The sequence below is a fragment of the Odocoileus virginianus genome, chromosome 12 (genome assembly GCF_023699985.2).
Source record: "Odocoileus virginianus isolate 20LAN1187 ecotype Illinois chromosome 12, Ovbor_1.2, whole genome shotgun sequence".
Lineage (NCBI taxonomy): Eukaryota > Metazoa > Chordata > Mammalia > Artiodactyla > Cervidae > Odocoileus > Odocoileus virginianus.
This window is the reverse complement of record NC_069685.1, coordinates 1,749,796-1,767,502: the sequence shown is the minus strand read 5'-3', so window position 1 is coordinate 1,767,502 and position 17,707 is coordinate 1,749,796.

The window sequence follows — 17,707 nt, the reverse complement described above, 5'->3', positions numbered from 1 at the left end:
GGGACCACAGGTGATGAGATGGTGGCATGGCATCAACGTCAGGGTGGGTCGACATGAGTTTGAGCAACTCCTGGATGTTGGTGATGGACAGGAAAGCCTGCCCTGCTGCCGTGCATGGAGTCGCAAAGAGTCAGACACTGAGTGACTGAACAGAAGTGCACTGGCTAACAGCGTTGCTGTTGAGTATTGAACGAAGTTATGCAGATGGAGTACTTGGAAGATCGCCTGGGATCGCATTCCATCCGTGGTAGATGATTCGCTATGTAACAGCCACGAAGGGCCTGGGCAGAAGGCGTTCCTTGTCCACAAAGCTGAAAAGCCATTCCAAGTGCTTCTTTAATGTAAATGCTTTGTTATGTACTCAGTGAATATTCTAGCAAAAACTAAATCAGTCAACAAAATGATCTAAAAAGGCAGAGGACTGTGTGCTGAAAAAGTAACCAAAAATAACAGCACTTAGCTAGCATAGGTAATCCTTAACAAAATAAACAAAAGAAAAAGACACTTCTTTAAAGACTTTAAAATAACAAGAATTTCTACTATTCTTTTAGTTTAGAAGAAGCTTAATCCTAATTGAATTGTCTGAATTTATTATCCATTGACTAGTAAATTAAACTTGTTCTCAATATTTTTCCTCCACCTCTGAATTTTTTTCACTTCAACAATTATTTATAAAGAAATCACAGTGGATACAAGTTTAATAAATCAATATGTTGAAACACTAAATGTGCATAGCAAGTAATACTAAATTTAGTTTTTTAAAAAACCAGTTCACGCTTTTAACAATCTGTGCAATGCAACTTTTTAAATACAGTATTCAGTTTATGCTCAACTAGTTTGAAAAATTTAGTTTATCAACATTTGCTTAACTTCGATGTTTTCAAGAACTTCTTTTTAACTTTTTCCTTTGTATTGGATTATATATAGCTGATTATCAATGCTGTGATAGTTTCAGGTGAACAGTTAAGGGGCTTGGCTTCTCACATGCATGTATGTATTCTCCCCCAAACGCTCCTTCCATCCAAGCTGCTACATTACATTGAGCGGTGTTCCATGTGCTATACAGTAAGTCGGTTGTTGTTGGTTATCCATTTTAAATATAGCAGTGAGTGCACATCCATCCCAACTCACTATCCCTTTCCCTCATGCTTTCTCCCCTACAACCATAAGATTGTTCTCTAAGTCTGAGTGTCTTCCTGTTTTGTACATTCATTTGTATCATTTCTTTTCAGATTACATTTATAAGGGGTGTCATATGCTATTTTTCCTTCTCTGTATGACTTACTTCACTCACTATGGTAATCTCTAGGCCCATGTTGCTGCAAATGGCATTAGTTTATTCTTTTAATGGTTGACTAATATTCAATTGTATATGTATACCATATCTTCTTTATCCATTCCTCTGTCAATGGACATCTAGGTTGCTTCTGTCTTGCTATTGCAAGCAGTGCTTCAGTAAACATTGGGATGTCTGTATCCCTTCAGATCATGCTTTTCTCTGGATATATGCTCAGGAGTGGGATTGTGGCACCCTGCCTGTGACCATATGGTAACTCTATTTTTAGCTTTTTAAAGAACCTACATACTGTTCTCCATAGTGGTTATACCAATTTACATTCCCACTAACAGAATAGGAGGGTTCCCTTCTCTCCACATCTCCTCCAGCATTTATTGTTTGTGCATTTTTGGATGGTAGCCATTCTGGCTGGTATGAGGTGATATTTCATTGTAGTTTTAATTCATATTTCTCTAATAAATAGCAGTGTTGAACATTTTCATTTTCATGTGCCTCTTGACCATCCATCTGAATATCTTTTTGGAGAAATATCTATTTATATCCTCTGTTATTTTGTTGATTGTGTTGGTGTTGTTTGTTTTGATGCTGCTAAGTATCATGAGCTGTTTGTAAATTTTGAGGACTAATCTCTTGTTGGTCACATCATCTGCAAATATTTTCTCCCAAACAGTGGGTTGTCTTTTCATTTTGTTTATTGTTTCCTTTACTGTGCAAAAGCTTTTGAGTTTAAGTAGGTCCCGTTTGTTTTTGTTTTTATTTCCATCATTCTGGAACATGTATCAAAAAAAAATATTGCTGCAATTTATTCAGAGAGTGTTCTGTTTTCCTCGAGGAGTTTTATTTTGTGCAGTCTCACATTTAGATCTTTAATCCTTTTTGAGCTTTTTTTTTGTATATGGTATTAAATAATTATCTAATTTAATTTTTTTACATGTAGCTGTACAGATTTCCCAGCACCATTTGTTGAAGAGACTGTCTTTCCAACATTGTATAATCTTGCCTTCTTTATCGTAGATTAATTGACCATAGGTGTGTAGGTTTATTTCTGGGGTTTCTATCTTGTTCTATTTCTATTTTTGTGCCAGTATCATACTGTTTAAATGACTATAGCTTTGCAGTATAGTCTGAAATCAGGAAGCCTAATTCCCCCAACTAGTTTTTTTTTTTTTTTTTTTTTTCCCTAAAGTTTGCTTTGGCTAGTCAGGATATTTTGTGTCTCCATACACATTTTGAGATTTTTGTTGTTGTTCTGTGAAAAATAAAATTGGTAACTTGACAGGGGATTGCACTGAATCTATAGATTGCCTTGAGTAGTGTAATCATTTTGACAACATTGATTCTTCCAAGCCACAAACGTGATATATCTTTTCATCTGTTTGTGTCTTCCTCAATTTCTTTCATCAGCATCTTATATTTTTCAGAGTACAGGTCTTTTGCCTCCTTAAGTAAGATTATTCCTAGGTATTTTATTCTTTTTGATGTGACAGTAAATGGAATTTACTTAAATTCTCTTAAATTTCTCTTCCTGATCATTCATTGTTAGTGTATAGAAATGCATCAAATTTCTGTGTATTAATTTTTTTAACCTGAAGCTTTACCAAATTCATTGATGAGTTCTAGTAGTTTTCTCATAGCATCTTTAGGATCTTATAGTATGTTGTCATCTGCAAATAGTGACAGTTTAGATTCTTCTTTTCTAATTTGGATTCCCATTTATTTCTTTTCTTCTCTGATTGCTATAGCTAGGACTTCTAAAATTATGCTGAATAAAAGTTGTGAGAGTGGACATCTTTGTCTTGTTCCTGATCTTAGAGCAAATGCTTTCAGCATTTCCATTGAGTATGATGTTAGCTTTACATTTGTTATATATGGCCTTTATTATATTGAGGTGTTTTCCTTTTATGCCCACTTTCTGGAGAGTTTTAATCATAAAAGGGTGCTGGATTAGGTTACAAAGCTTTTTCTGCTCATATTGAGATGATCATATAGTTTTTATTCTTCAATTTCTTCATGTGGTGGATCACATTGTTTGACTTGTGGATATTGAAAAATCCTTGAATCCCTGAGATGAGTCCCACTTGATCATGGTGTATGATCTTTTTAATGTATTGAATTTGGATTGCTAGTATTTTGTTGAGAATTTTTGCATCTATGTTCCTCAGTGATATTGGCCAGTAATATTCTTCTTCTCTTTTCTTTTTTTTTTTTTTGTGTGTGTGGTATCTTTGTCTGGTTTTAGCATCTGAGTGATGGTGGCTTCATTGAATGAGTTTGAAAGAAATTTTTTGGAACAGTTCCAAAAGGAAAGATCTTCTCCAAATATTTGATAGAATTTACCTGTGAAACCATCAGGTCTGGGACTTTTGCTCATTGTTAAACACAGTTTCAATTTCAGTGCTTGTGATTCATCTGTTCATATTTTCTATTTCTCCCTTGTTCAACCTTTGAAGATTGTACTTTTCTAAGAATTTGTCCATTTCTTCTAGGCTGACCATTTTATTGGCATACACTTGCTCATAGTAGTCTCATGATCCTTTGTAGTTCCGTGGAGTCAGTTGTAACTTCTTTTTCATTTCTAATTTTATTGATTTCAGTCCTTTTTCTTCTATTGATGAGTCTGGCTAAAGGTTTATCAATTTTGTTTATCTTTTCAGAGATCCGACTTTTCGTTTCATTGATCTTTCCAGTTGTTTTATCTCTCTCTCTTTCATTTATTTCTGCTCTTTATGAATTCTTTCCTTCTACTAACGTTATGTCTTGTTTTTTCTTCTGTTTTTTTAGTTATTTTTAGTGTAAGTTTAGGTTGTTTGCTTGAGATTTTTCTTGTTTCTTGAGGAATGATTGTATTTTTATAAGCTTCCCTCTTAGAACTGCTTTTGTTGTATCTTACAGGTTTTGGACCATTTTGCTTTCATTTTCATTTGTCTCTAGGTATTTTTAAATTCCCTTTGATTTCTTCAGTGATCCATTGGTTGTTTAGTAGTATATTGTTTAGCTGTCATGTATTTGTGTTTCTATAGTTTTTTTTTCTTGTAATTTATTTCTAATTTCATAGTGTTGTGATCAGAAAAGATGCTTGATATGATTTCAGTTTTCTTAAATTTACCAAGGCTCACCTTGTGGCCCAGAATGTGGTCGATCCTGAGGAATGTCCCTTGCGCACTTGAGGTGAATGTGTATTCTGCTGTGGGATGGAATACTCTACAAATATCAATTAAGTTCATCTGCTCTAAAGTGTCTTTTAAGGCCTGTGTTTCTTTATTAATTTTCTGTCTGGATGATCTCTATACTGATGAAATTGAGGCATTAAAGTCTGCCTGTATTACTGTATTTCTGTCAATTTCTCCTTTTATGTTTGTTAGTATTTGCCTTACATGTTGAGGTGCTCCTATTTTGGGTGCATATATATTTATAATTGTTATATCTTCTTCTTAGATTGAACCCTTGATCATTATGTTGTGTACTGGAGAAGACTCTTAAGAGTCCCTTGGACTGCAAGGAGATCAAACCAAGCAATCCTAAAGGAAATCAGTCCTGAATATTCATTGGAAGGACTGATGCTGAAGCTGAAACTCCAATATTTTGGCCACCTGATGTGAAGAACCAACTCATTGGAAAAGACCCTGATGCTAGGAAAGATTGAAGGCAGGAGGAGAAGGGGATGACAGAGGATGAGATGGTTGGATGACATCACCAACATGATGGACATGAGTTTGAGTAGGCTGTGGGAGTTGGTGGTGGACAGGGAAGCCTGGTGTGCTGAAGGTCATGGGGTCAAAAAGAGTTGGACAAAACTGAGCAACTGAACTGACTTTATCTCTTACAATAGTCTTTGTTTTGAAGTCTATTTTGTCTGATGTGAGTATTTCTACTCCAGCTTTCTTTTGATTTCCATTAACATGTAATACCTTCTCCCATATTCTTACTTTCAGTCTGTAAGTATTCCTAGGTCTGAGATGGATCTCTTGTAAACAATGTATATGGGGTCTTGTTTTTGTATCCACCCAGCCAGTCTATGTCTTTTGATTGGTGCACATAATCCATTTATCAATGTGTATGATCCTATCACCATTTTCTTAGTCGTTTTTGTTTTGTTTTGTTTTGTAGGTCTTTTCCTTCTCTTGTGTTTCCTGCCTAGAGAAGTTCCTTTAGCATTGGATGTAAAACCAATTTGGTGGTGCTGAATTCTCTTAGCTTTTGCTTGTCTGTAAAGCTTTTGATTTCTCCATCAGATCTGAATGATAGTCTTGCTAGATAGAGTATTCTTGACTGTAGGTTATTCTCTCTCGTCACTTTAAATATATGGTGCCATTCCATTCTTTGGGCTTCCCTGGTGGCTCAGCTGGTAAAGAATCTGCCTGCAATGCAGGAGACCTGGGTTCAGTCCCTGGGTTGGGAAGATCCCCTGGAGAAGGGAAAGGCTACCCACTCCAGTTTTCTGGCCTGGAGAATTCCATAGACTGTGTAGTCCATTGGGTCACAAAGAGTCGGACTTGACTGAGCAACTTTTACTTCACTTCCCTTCTGGCTTGTAGAGTTCCTGTTGAGAAATCAGCTGATAACCTTATAGGAGTTCTCTTGTATGTTGTCATTTTTTCCTTGTTGTTTTTAATATTTTATCTTTGCTTTTAGTTTTTGTCAGTTTGTTTACTCTGTGTGCTCTTCCTTGAGTTTAGCCTACCTGGGACTTTCTGTGCTTCCTGGACTTGGTTAACTGTTTCTTTTCCTTATGTGATGAAAATTTTCAGCTGTTATCTCTTCAACTATTTTCTTGGATCCTTTCTCTCTCTCTTCTCCTTCTGAGACCCGTATAATGAGAATGTTGGTGCATTTAATGGTGTCCTAGAGGTCTCTTAGGCTGTCTTCATTTCTTTTCATTCTTTTTTCTATTGTTTTGCAGCAGCGATTTCCACCATGTTGTCTACCAGGTCACTTATCCATTCCTCTACCTCAGTTATTTTGCTATTGATTCCTTCTAGTGCATTGTTCATCTCTGTTTATTTGTTCTTTAGTTCTTCTAGGTCTTTGGTAAACATTTCTTACATTTTCTCCATTTTTTTCCAAGATCTTGGATCATCTTCACTATCATTATACTGAATTTTTTCTGGAAGTTTGCCTATCTCTACTGCATTTAGTTGCTTTTTTCTAGGGTTTTATTTTGTTCCTTTGTTTAGGCTATAACTCTGCTTTTTCATTTTGATTAACATCTGTGATTGTGGTTTTTGTTCTGGAGACTGTGGAGTTGTACTTCTGGCTTCTCCTATCCACTCTGGTGAATGAGGCTAAGAGGCTTGTGCAAGTTTACTGTTAGGAGAGACTGTTGATGGGAAAACCTGTGTCTTGCTCATGTGGGCAGGCCACACACAGTAAAACTAATCCAGTTGTCTACTGTGAGTTTGCTTGGCCTATGGCAACCCAGGCTTGGAATCTACAGGCTGTATGGTAGGGCTAATGATGACCTTCAAGAAGGCTCATACCAAGGGGTACCTCCCCAGACTGCTACCACCAGTGCCCCTATCCCTGTAGCAGGCCACTGCTGACCCACACCTCCATAGGGGATCCTCCCACACTAGCACGTAGGTCTGATTCAGTCCCCTGTGGGGTCACTGCTCCTTACCCCTGGGTCTTGGTACATGCAACATTTTGTTTGTGCCCTCCAAGAATGGAATCTCTGTTTCCCCTAGTCCTGTGGGAATCCTATAATCAGATCCCACTAACCTTCAAAGTCAGATTTCCTGGGGATTCCTAGTCTCTTTGCTGGACCTCCAGGCTGGGAAGCTGACATGGGGCTCAGAACCTTCACACCAGTGGGAGAACTCTGGCATTATTGTTCTCCAGCTTGTGGGTTACCCACTCAGCAAGTATGGGATTTGATTTTAGCATGATTACACCCCTCCTACTATCTCACTGTGGCTTTTCCTTTGTCTTTGGATGTGCAGTATCTTTTTTTGATGTGTTCCAGCATCCTCCTGTTGATGATCATTCAGCAACTAGTTGTAATTTTGGTGCTCTTGCAGGAGGAGATGCATACCTGTCCTTCTAGTCCATCTTGAACCAATCTTCTGATGTTTTCAAAAAATTTTAAGTGAATGTCTACATCAGAGAGTTTCATTTACCACTTACTGTTAACTTCCTGACCCATACAAGTTATTAATCAACAAATATTATTTCATTATGGTACCTATATCCACAATGAGAGGACAATGTCCACTTTTTCCTTATAAATGAAGTACTGATTTGCTTATGTTGAAATATTTATATTCATTCAAAAACACTAATTTTTTCATCTATTTGGTTAATATAGTTTGCACTTAGATTTTGTTTAAAAAATAAAATTCAAAAAAATTAATATAAAGAGCCTTTAAGGAAAAGTGTACCTTTTTTACAAACCCACTAGATTTATGTTTTCAACTTAATTCAAAATAATTAATATAGGATATCAAATCTATGCCATACATAGCTACAATAAACAAGACAGTTAACCTGAACTAGCTAAGTTCTTCATAAGCCCTAATGCACAGTGACTTTCACTATTATCTTAAGTAGCAGAATATTATGTACTTTATTAATATTTTCAGGTAATTTTAGTATAATAATATGTTAATAATAGCATTATATAAACCTGAATTAATATTGGGTTGGCCAAAAAGAACCCAAATGAACATTTTAGCCAATGTACTGATAGTATGCTGCTGTTTAATATATAGTTTGCAATAAATAAGTTTTGAATGAATAAAATCAAGAATTGTTTATTAAAGTATTTTAAGCTGAAAAATAATTTTTGAAACATTCCTAAAAGAGCTTACAGATACTCAAAGAAAATGAAACACTCCAACACACAAAATTTCAGTAGCTGATTTAACATTTTCTCTATATTTTATTTTTCTAATATGCATTTGATCACAGCAAACTTTTTTAGAGTTCGGTACTTTTTCCATTTCTGAACTTTGCCTTCGTTCATTCAATTAGTAAGTATACTCATAACATTCTGTGTCACATTTTATGAGTTCCAAGGTAGAGCAGACTAAATCCCTGTCTGGGGATCATATACACTACAGAGAGCTAGAAGACTGGGTAAACAAATAATGACTATGCATTGTGAGAATTTCTCTGTCAGAGTACATAGTGAGAAACTCTCAAGAGAGAAAAATTCATCCTGGAGGTCCTAAAAATTATTCACAGAGAAAGTGAGTTTGAGTTGATTAATGAGTTTAGGAGATAAGGAAAGATCAGTAGTATATTTTAAGCAGAGGAAATGGTCTATGAATATGGAGGCTTACAGTATGCTGTCTGCTGAGCAAGGAGGGGAGTAAGAAGGCCCATTTCCAGGTCAAGAAGCAACTGAGAAGTGATTCTTCTATGAAAGATCCCTGTCTTCACCTGAGTAGGCAAATTATTATGTCCTGTGACTGATAGCATGAGTTAGAGACAAAGGATCTTGTACTTAAAGATCCTTGTACTCATTGCTGGTTGAAAACAGAAAGCACCCATCTAACATTTTGAGAGGTATACTACAAAAGCAATTCTCTGTGGGTGTCAATTGATAAAGATTATGCTTACATTAAACACTGAATGCCCATGTTGGCAGAGAATAGGAAAAAGCACCCAGATTCAAGTGCATTTGCCAATCAATACTTGTGGGGTGAGAACAGCAAGAGGCTTATAGAAGGAAAATACTAGAATCTTGGGAAAGACAACCATGACCAACTACATTGGTTAAAGTGTTTATCAGTTTCTTATAAATCAGGGATAACTGGCCATTATTAGTCAAATATTCTAGCATATATTCTTTTGAGCTGTTATATAGAGATAAGTGAGTTATTATGCAGCAAGAGAAATAGGATTCTTCATGGTTCCAGCTCAGAACTTGTCATTCTGAACATATTAATTTTGTTATTAAGATAATGTCCTTAATTAAATACTCCCTACAGATATTGTTCTAGACAAAGATAAATTATCCGAGTGGATATCATTTTTACTGCCAGTATGTTACTAACTGGCCTGTACTTTACTCATATCGCTTCATTTATTCCTTATAAATCTCAGTGAAATTGGTACTTTTTACATCTACATTTTACAGGTGAAAATGGAAGGCACGAAAACCATTTTTCCCCAAGATGTTATAGCTAATAATTGATAGGAGAAGGATTTGGACTTAGGCGGGATAACCCAGAGCCAGTGCTATTAACAATGCTCTTGTTGGCGGGGAGGAATGTCCCTGCAAAATCAATGTCCTAATCACCAGAGCATGTCAAAAAGGACTCTGCAGAATTTAAAAATTTTAATGTGCAGAGATTATCCTGGATTATCTGGGTGGGCTCAATATAATTACAAGGGTCCTTATAAAGAGAATCAGGCAAAGTAAGAGTCAGAGAGAAGATGTAATGACAATGGAAGTGGAGATTGAAGTGATTTGGGGCCAGCCATCAGAAAATGTGGGCAGCCTCTTAGAAGCTGAAAAAGACTAGGAAACAGATTCTCCACTAAATTCTTCAAAGGATTTAGCCCTTTCTCTCGTTTTATATTTCTGCCCTCATAGCTATAAAAGAATAAATGTGTGTTGTAAGTCACTGTTTGTAGTAATTTGCTATGACAGCAATAGGAAATTAATACAAGACTTGTGCCAAATTTTCATGATATTTTCAGTCAACTTCCTGCTACTCAGAATGGGAAAAACTGGGTAATATTTATCTATTTCTATGTTAATATGTCTTATTTCTTTTTCTGCTCCACATTACAGGGAGGCAGGGTCAATCATGGTCTATCCAGGAGCTAAAAGCTAGTATTAGTCTGGTACATGGCTCCCTAGGATACTGACTAGGGAGTTAATAAGATGCCTTAAACTAATTGAAATTAATATTTTGGTGTGTAGGAAAAATGGGAAAAACTAGGAAATAATTGAAAGATGAATTGAAGGTTAAAGAAACTGGAAAGAAACTAAAAGAAATATATTGCTATTGAACTTAGGTTTGGCTGCTTGCCCCTTGAAAGCCAATGCTGGCAAGTTGGAAAGGAAAGCTTGCTTTGTACAGTAAGTCAGCAATCTGGGTAGAAGTTGTATTCATATCCAAAAGCCAACTCCCAGCTGTCAATCAGGGGGCAAGAGCTTTTAAAGGGGCGTTTCAGTCATGCGTAGGTGGAGGGAGGGCACTACATGCAGAGAGCAGTCAGCTCTGACAGTCCTCCTGTAATTGGTCATGCAGTGATCTGATCAGCATCTTCTTGATTATTTTAAGTACAGTTAATCTTCAGCCCCAGGGTTAGTTTGTTCCTATTTCCTTGAGTCTTCTTCTTAAAATGGTGCAAAATGGAGCATCTTATGTCAAGGTTACTTTCTGGGCATCAAACAGAGGACATAGGGTGGGGCAAGGGCTGTCAGAGGGTTTTACTTGGTTACAGTATCACCCAAGAAGCTCAGGAGAGTTGTGACATGGCCATGGAATAAGGTAATTGCAGTGAAGCTGGAAAGGAATGGATAGGTTTAAAAAGTATTTTAAATAATATGACTAGAAATTTACTGAAAAATGTGTGCTAAAGGAGACAATATGATGCTGGGTTTGGGCTTGCTGTGTTTGAGGAGCCTGAAATATATGGCAGTGGGAGTGAGGCTGGGAAAATAAGGAGTGGAAATGGAAGGGAGTAAGGAACTTCAACCTGGGTGTGAGCAGGGGCTGTGGGAAGCCCAGGAAGGGAAGTGACTGCCAGAGACATTGAAGGAAAACCAAAGGAGATGGTACACAAATAAGGGAGTGCCCGACGCTGTCTGAATCATCACATAGAGGCAGGAATTGAGAGTTTGATTTTGTCTCTTAGGAGTCCCCTGGGATTTTCATAGTACCCAGGTGAGTACAGTTACAGTAGAGAAGTCAGAGACGTGTTAGAGATGCTGGTACCTGAAGAAATCTGTTGTGCACATCCACTCCCAACCCTGCATCTAGCAGCATCAAGCTGGTGGCTTGAAATCAGTCCTGGTGGAATTCTCAAGCACTACAGTGCTACAAATCAGGATATTTACTCTCCCCTCCCCCAGGTTAAACACTCACCTGCATTCAACTGGGTGAGAAAGAAGGCGAAGCATAATCGCATTACATCTAGAAGTGAATGGGAGGTGAGAAAAAGTGGGATGGAGAGACACAGGTATTGTTTCCAGAAGTTAGTGGGGCAAGGATTCTTTCTGTATGGCATGGTATGTGTGGTATGTATGTATGTGTGGCATATATGGTATGTGTGGTATGGTAACATCTAGAGACACAGGTAGGTTTGAAAAATATTTTTGTCTGTGAAATGTCCCAGACAAGACTGATTTGCTACACAGACTTCATTATATAATTAAAGTTTTCAGAAATCTTCACTACTAACAAAACTTCATATATAAAAACTCATATTATTCCTCAGGAGTTGACCTAATGTTCTCTCTTTCCTATGGTAGTGGCACGTGTGGCATAATGTATTTCTGTTATTTCTTCCATGTGTGGCTCCCCCTCTTGTTTGTCTTTTTGAAATTACTTGGTGCCTCCCTGCTTTGTCATTTTAGCACAAATCTGATTTGAGGATAGAGAAGAAACCTCACTGATTTACAGGTTTTTACATAAGAACTTTATGAGTTTCTTGGAAAGGCATCACAGAGTAGGAAGTCTCATTATAAAAGATCATCCCTTTCAGAATTTTCAAGGGAAGAAAGGCCAGAGCCTGTTGATGAGTGATAAAAACAAAACAAAATTTTCAACACCAGGCACAAAAGCTAATTTGGTTTAGCATTGTACTGCAATTATTCCTTCTTTTCCTCTTTGGAAAGTTTTTTCTTTGTTTTCCGGAAGGAGAAAGAAATCCTATGACATGCATTAGTAACCAAATTCCAGAAGATGGCAGCAAAGAATTTAAACAGAATATAGAAGGAACATAATCACTAATATTTTGGGGATATTGTAGTTGGTTTTGAGTGTTAAAAATTACACTGGGCTTCCCAAATGGCACTAGTGGTAAAGAACCTGCCTGCCAAAGCAGAAGACATAAGAGACACAGGTTCAGTCCCTGGGTTGAGAGATCCCCTGGCAAAGGGAATGGCAACCCACTCCAATACTTTTGCCTGGAGAATCCCATGGAAAGAGGAGCCTGGTGGGTGATGGTCCATGGGATCACACATATTCAGACAGAGCTAAAGTGATTTAGCATGCATGAAAACTATTTTTAAAATAATTTCATAAAGATTTTTAATGATCAACTTTTTCTGTATACTAAGAAGTAGAAAGAAATGTGATTAATGTGATAAGAAATCATTTTTAAATAAATATTTTAAAAAACTTCATGTAAGATGTTCATCAGCCAGTCCATTCCCTACTCCTCCAAACTCAGCCATAATCATTGTTAATAGTTAGTATTCTTTTCTATACTGTTTTTTTCTATGCAAATACAAATGTTTATATTGCATGTGTTCTTCTACAACCTAGTCTCTTTATTTGACTGTCCTTTCATGTTAATAAAAAGCTGAATTGTGCATTATTCTATGATTATAAAAGTGGATTATACAGTGGAAGTGACAGATTCAAGAGACTAGATCTGATAGACAGAGAGCCTGAAGAACTACGGACAGAAGTTCATGACCTTGTACAGGAGGCAGTGACCAAGACCCAGCCAAGAAAAACAAATGCAAACAGTCAAAATGTTTATCTGAGGAGGCCTTACAAATATCTGAGAGAAGAAGAGAAGTGAAAGGAAAAGGGGAAAAGGAAAGATATAGCCGTTTGAAGAGTTCCAGAGAAGAGCAAGGAGAGAAAAGAAAACCTTCCTCAGTGACCAATGCAAAGAAATAGAGGAAAACAGTAGAATGGGAAAGACCAGAGATCTCTTCAATTAGAGATACCATGGGAACATTTCATGCAAAGATGGGCACAATAAAGGACAGAAATGGTACGGACATACAGAAGCAGAAGATATTAAGAAGAGGTGGCAAAAATGCACAGAAGAACTGTACAAAAAAATCTTCATGACCCAGATAACCACGATGGTGTGATCATTCACCTAGAGCCAGACATCCGAGAATGTGAAGTCAAGTGGACCTTAGGGAACATCACTATTAACAAAGCTAGTGGAGGTGATGGAATTCCAGTTGAGCTATTTCAAATCCTAGAAGATGATGTTGTGAAAGTGCTGCACTCAATATGCCAGCAAATTTGGAAAATTCAGCAGTGGCCACAGGACTGGAAAAGGTCAATTTACATTCGAATCCCAAAGAAAAGCAATGTGAAAGAATGTTTAACTACCCCATAATTGCACTCATCTCATATGCTAGCAAAATAATGCTCAGAATTCTCCAAATCAGGCTTCAACAGTATGTGAATTATGAACTTTCAGATGTTCAAGCTGGATTTAGGAATGGCAGAGGAACCACAGATCAAATTGCCAACATTCATTGGATCATAAAAAAAGGAACAGAGTTCCAGAAAAAAACATCTATTTCTGCTTTATTGAATATGCCAAAGCCTTTGACTGTGTAGATCACAGCAAACTGCAGAAATTCTTCAAGAGATGGGAATACCAGACACCCTTACCTGTCTCCTGAGAAATCTGTATGCAAGTCAAGAAGCAACAGTTAAAATCAGACATGGAACATGGACTTGTTCCAAATAGGGAAAGGAGTATGTCAGGATTACATACAGACACACTGCTTGTTTATCTCATGCAGAGTATATCATACGGAATGCCAGATTGGATGAAGCACAAACTGGAATCAAGATTGTCAGGAAGAAATATCAATAACCAAAGATGTGCAGAAGACACCACCTTTATGGCAGAAAGCAAAGAAGAACTAAAGGGCCTCTTGATGAAAGTGAAAGAGGAGAGCAAAAATTTGGCTTAAAACTTGACATTCAGAAATCTAAGATCATGACATCTATCCCATCACTTTATGGCGAATAAATGGGGAAACAATGGAAACAGTGAGAGACTATTCTGGGGGGCTCCAAAGTCACTGCAGATGGTGACTGCAGCCATGAAATTAAAAGATGCTTGCTCTTTGCGAGAAAAACTATGTCCAACCTAGACAGCATATTAAAAATGGGAGACATTACTTTGCCGATAAATGTCCATCTAGTCAAAGCTATGGTTTTCCAGAAGTCATATATGGAGGTAAGAGTTACAGTATAAAGAAAGCTGAGCACCAAAAAATTGATGCTTTTGAACTGTGATGTTGGGGAAGACTTTTGAGAGTCCCTTGGACTTCAAGGAGAACAGACCAAGCAATCCTAAAGGAAATCAGTCCTGAATACTCATTGGAAGGACTGATGCTGAAGCTGGAACTCCAATATTTTGGCCACCTGATTCGAGGAACTGACTCATTGGAAAAGACCCTGATGCTCGGAAAGATTGAAGGCAGGAGGAGAAGTTCACAATAGAGGATGAGATGGCTGGACAGCATCACCGACTGGAGGATGTGTTTGAGCAAGCTTTGGGAATTGGTGATGGACAGGGAAGCCTGGCATGCTGCAGTCCACCGGGCCACAAAGAATGGGACACCAGTGAGTGACTGAACTGAACTGAACTGAAACACTGACTAACCTATACGTACAATAATTGTCTTGGTACTTATTCCCAAAATCTCTTTCAAGAGATTTATAACACACAGTCCAATGTAATACATTATAAGATTTTTTTGTTCCCAATTATTTTTATTAGTTGGAGGCTAATTACTTTACAATATTGTAGTGGTTTTTGCCATACATTGATGTGAATCAGCCATGGATTTAACTCCCACCCTCCCCCCTCCCACCTACCTCCCCATCCCATCCCTCTGGGTCATCCCAGTGCACCAGCCTTGAGCACTTGTCTCATGCATCCAACCTGGACTGGTGATCTGTTTCACATGTGATAATTTACATGTTTTGATGCTGTTCTCTCAGATCATCACACCCTCACCTTCTCCCATAGAGTCCAAAAGTCTGTTCTATACATCTGTGTCTCTTTTTCTGTCTTGCATATAGGGTTACCGTTACCATCTTTCTAAATTCCATATATATGCATTAGTATACTGTATTGGTCTTTATCTTTTTGGCTTACTTCACTCTGTATAATGGGCTCCAGTTTCATCCATCTCATTAGAACTGATTCAAATGTATCCTTTTTAATGGCTGAGTAATATTCCATTGTGTATATGTACCACAGCTTTCTTATCCATTCTTCTGCTGATGGGTATCTAGGTTGCTTCCATGCCCTGGCTATTATAAACAGTGCTGTGATGAACATTGGGGTGCACGTGTCTCTTTCAGATCTGGTTTCCTTGGTGTGTATGCCCAGAAGTGGGATTGCTGGGTCATATGACAGTTCTATTTCCACTTTTTAAAGGAATCTCCACACTGTTCTCCATAGTGGCTATACTAGTTTGCACTCCCACCAGCAGTGTAAGAGGGTTCCCTTTTCTCCATACCCTCTCCAGCATTTATTGCTTGTAGACTTTTGGATAGCAGCCATTCTGACTGGCATGTAATGGTACCTCATTGTGGTTTTGATTTGCATTGCTCTGATAATGAGTGATGCTGAGGATCTCTTCATGTGTTTGTTGGCCATCTGTATGTCTTCTTTGGAGAAATGTCTGTTTAGATCTTTGGCCCATTTTTTGATTGGGTCATTTATTTTTCTGGAATTGAGCTGCAGGAGTTGCTTGTATATTTTTGAGATTAATCCTTTGTCTGTTGCTTCGTTTGCTATTATTTTCTCCCATTCTGAAGGCTGTCTTTTCACCTTGTTTATAGTTTCCTTTGTTGTGCAAAAGCTTTTAAATTTCATTAGGTCCCATTTGTTTATTTTTGCTTTTATTTACAATATTCTGGGAGGTGGGTCATAGAGGATCTTGCTGTGATTTATGTCAGAGCGTGTTTTGCCTATGTTCTCCTCTAGGAGTTTTATAGTTTCTGGTCTTACATTTAGATCTTTAATTCATTTTGAGTTTATTTTTGTGTATGGTGGTTAGAAAGTGTTCTAGTTTCATTATTTTACAAGTGGTTGACCAGTTTTTCCAGCACCACTTGTTAAAGAGGTTGTCTTTTTTCCATTGTATATTCTTGCCTCCTTTGTTGAAGATAAGGTGTCCATATGTATGTGGATTTATCTCTGGGCTTTCTATTTTGTTCCATTGATCTATATTTCTGTCTTTGCACCAGTACCATACTGTCTTGATGACTGTGGCTTTGTAGTAGAGCCTGAAGTCAGGCAGGTTGACTCCTCCAGTTCCATTCTTCTTTCTCAAGGTTACTTTGGCTATTCGAGGTTTTTTGTATTTCCATACAAACTGTGAAATTATTTGTTCTAGTTCTTTGAAGAATACCGTTGGTAGCTTGATAGGGTTTGCATTGAATCTATAGATTGCTTTGGGTAGTATACTCATTTTCACAATATTGATTCTTCCAATCCATGAACACAGTATATTTCTCCATCTATTTTATAAGATTTTTTTAAACTGTAATGGTTATTATATTTTGTGTTGGGGTATAGCCGATTAAAATGTGATAATTTCAGTGACTCAGCCATGCATGTATAAGTATCCTTTCTCCTCCAAACTTTCCTCCCATCCAGGCTGCCACATAGCATTGAGCAGAGCTCCATGTGCTATATGGTAGGTATTTGTTGGTTATTCATTTCAAATATAACAGTGTATGCTTGTCCATCTCAGCCTCCCTAACTATTCTTTTCCCTCGGCAATCATAAGATTGTTTTCTAAGTCTGTAGTCTCTTTCTGTTTTTCAAGGAGGTTCATTTGTATCATTTCTTTTTAGAGTCCACATAGAAGAATGTCATATGATATTTCTCCTTCTCTATCTGACTTACTTCACTCAGTATGACGTTCTCTGGGTCCATCCATGTTGCTGCAAATGGCATTAGTTCATTGTTTTTTAATGGCTGAGTAATACTCCACTGTGTATATATGTGCAACATCTTCTTTATCCATTCCTCTGTTGATGGACATTTAGGTCGCTTCTATGTCTCGGTTATTGTAAATAGTGCTGCAATAAAAATTGTGGTGCAAATACATCATAAGGTTTTTAATCAAAATTTATTCATTAGACACCCTTTTAATATGTCATTTTATTTTGTTAAATTTTTCTTTTTATTTTATTCTGTGTAACTCTAGTTATTGTCTCCTTTAAATAAAATTGCATGTATGGCCACAGAATTTAAAAAAAAAAAAAAAAGATGTCAAATAAAAGCACAAATATAAAATATTTTCTTCAGCTTTTCAAAGGAAATATTATGGGTTAAATGAAGAAGGAATTATTAAAATATAACTGGAAAATATTTTACCATGGGTAAAAACAAAGTTTTTTCAAATTTTCTTAATTCTGTAACTATTATTCCTAGCATTAGGAAGATTCTATTTAATATAGTTCTCTTAAGGAAACCCATTTTATCACAAGAACTAAT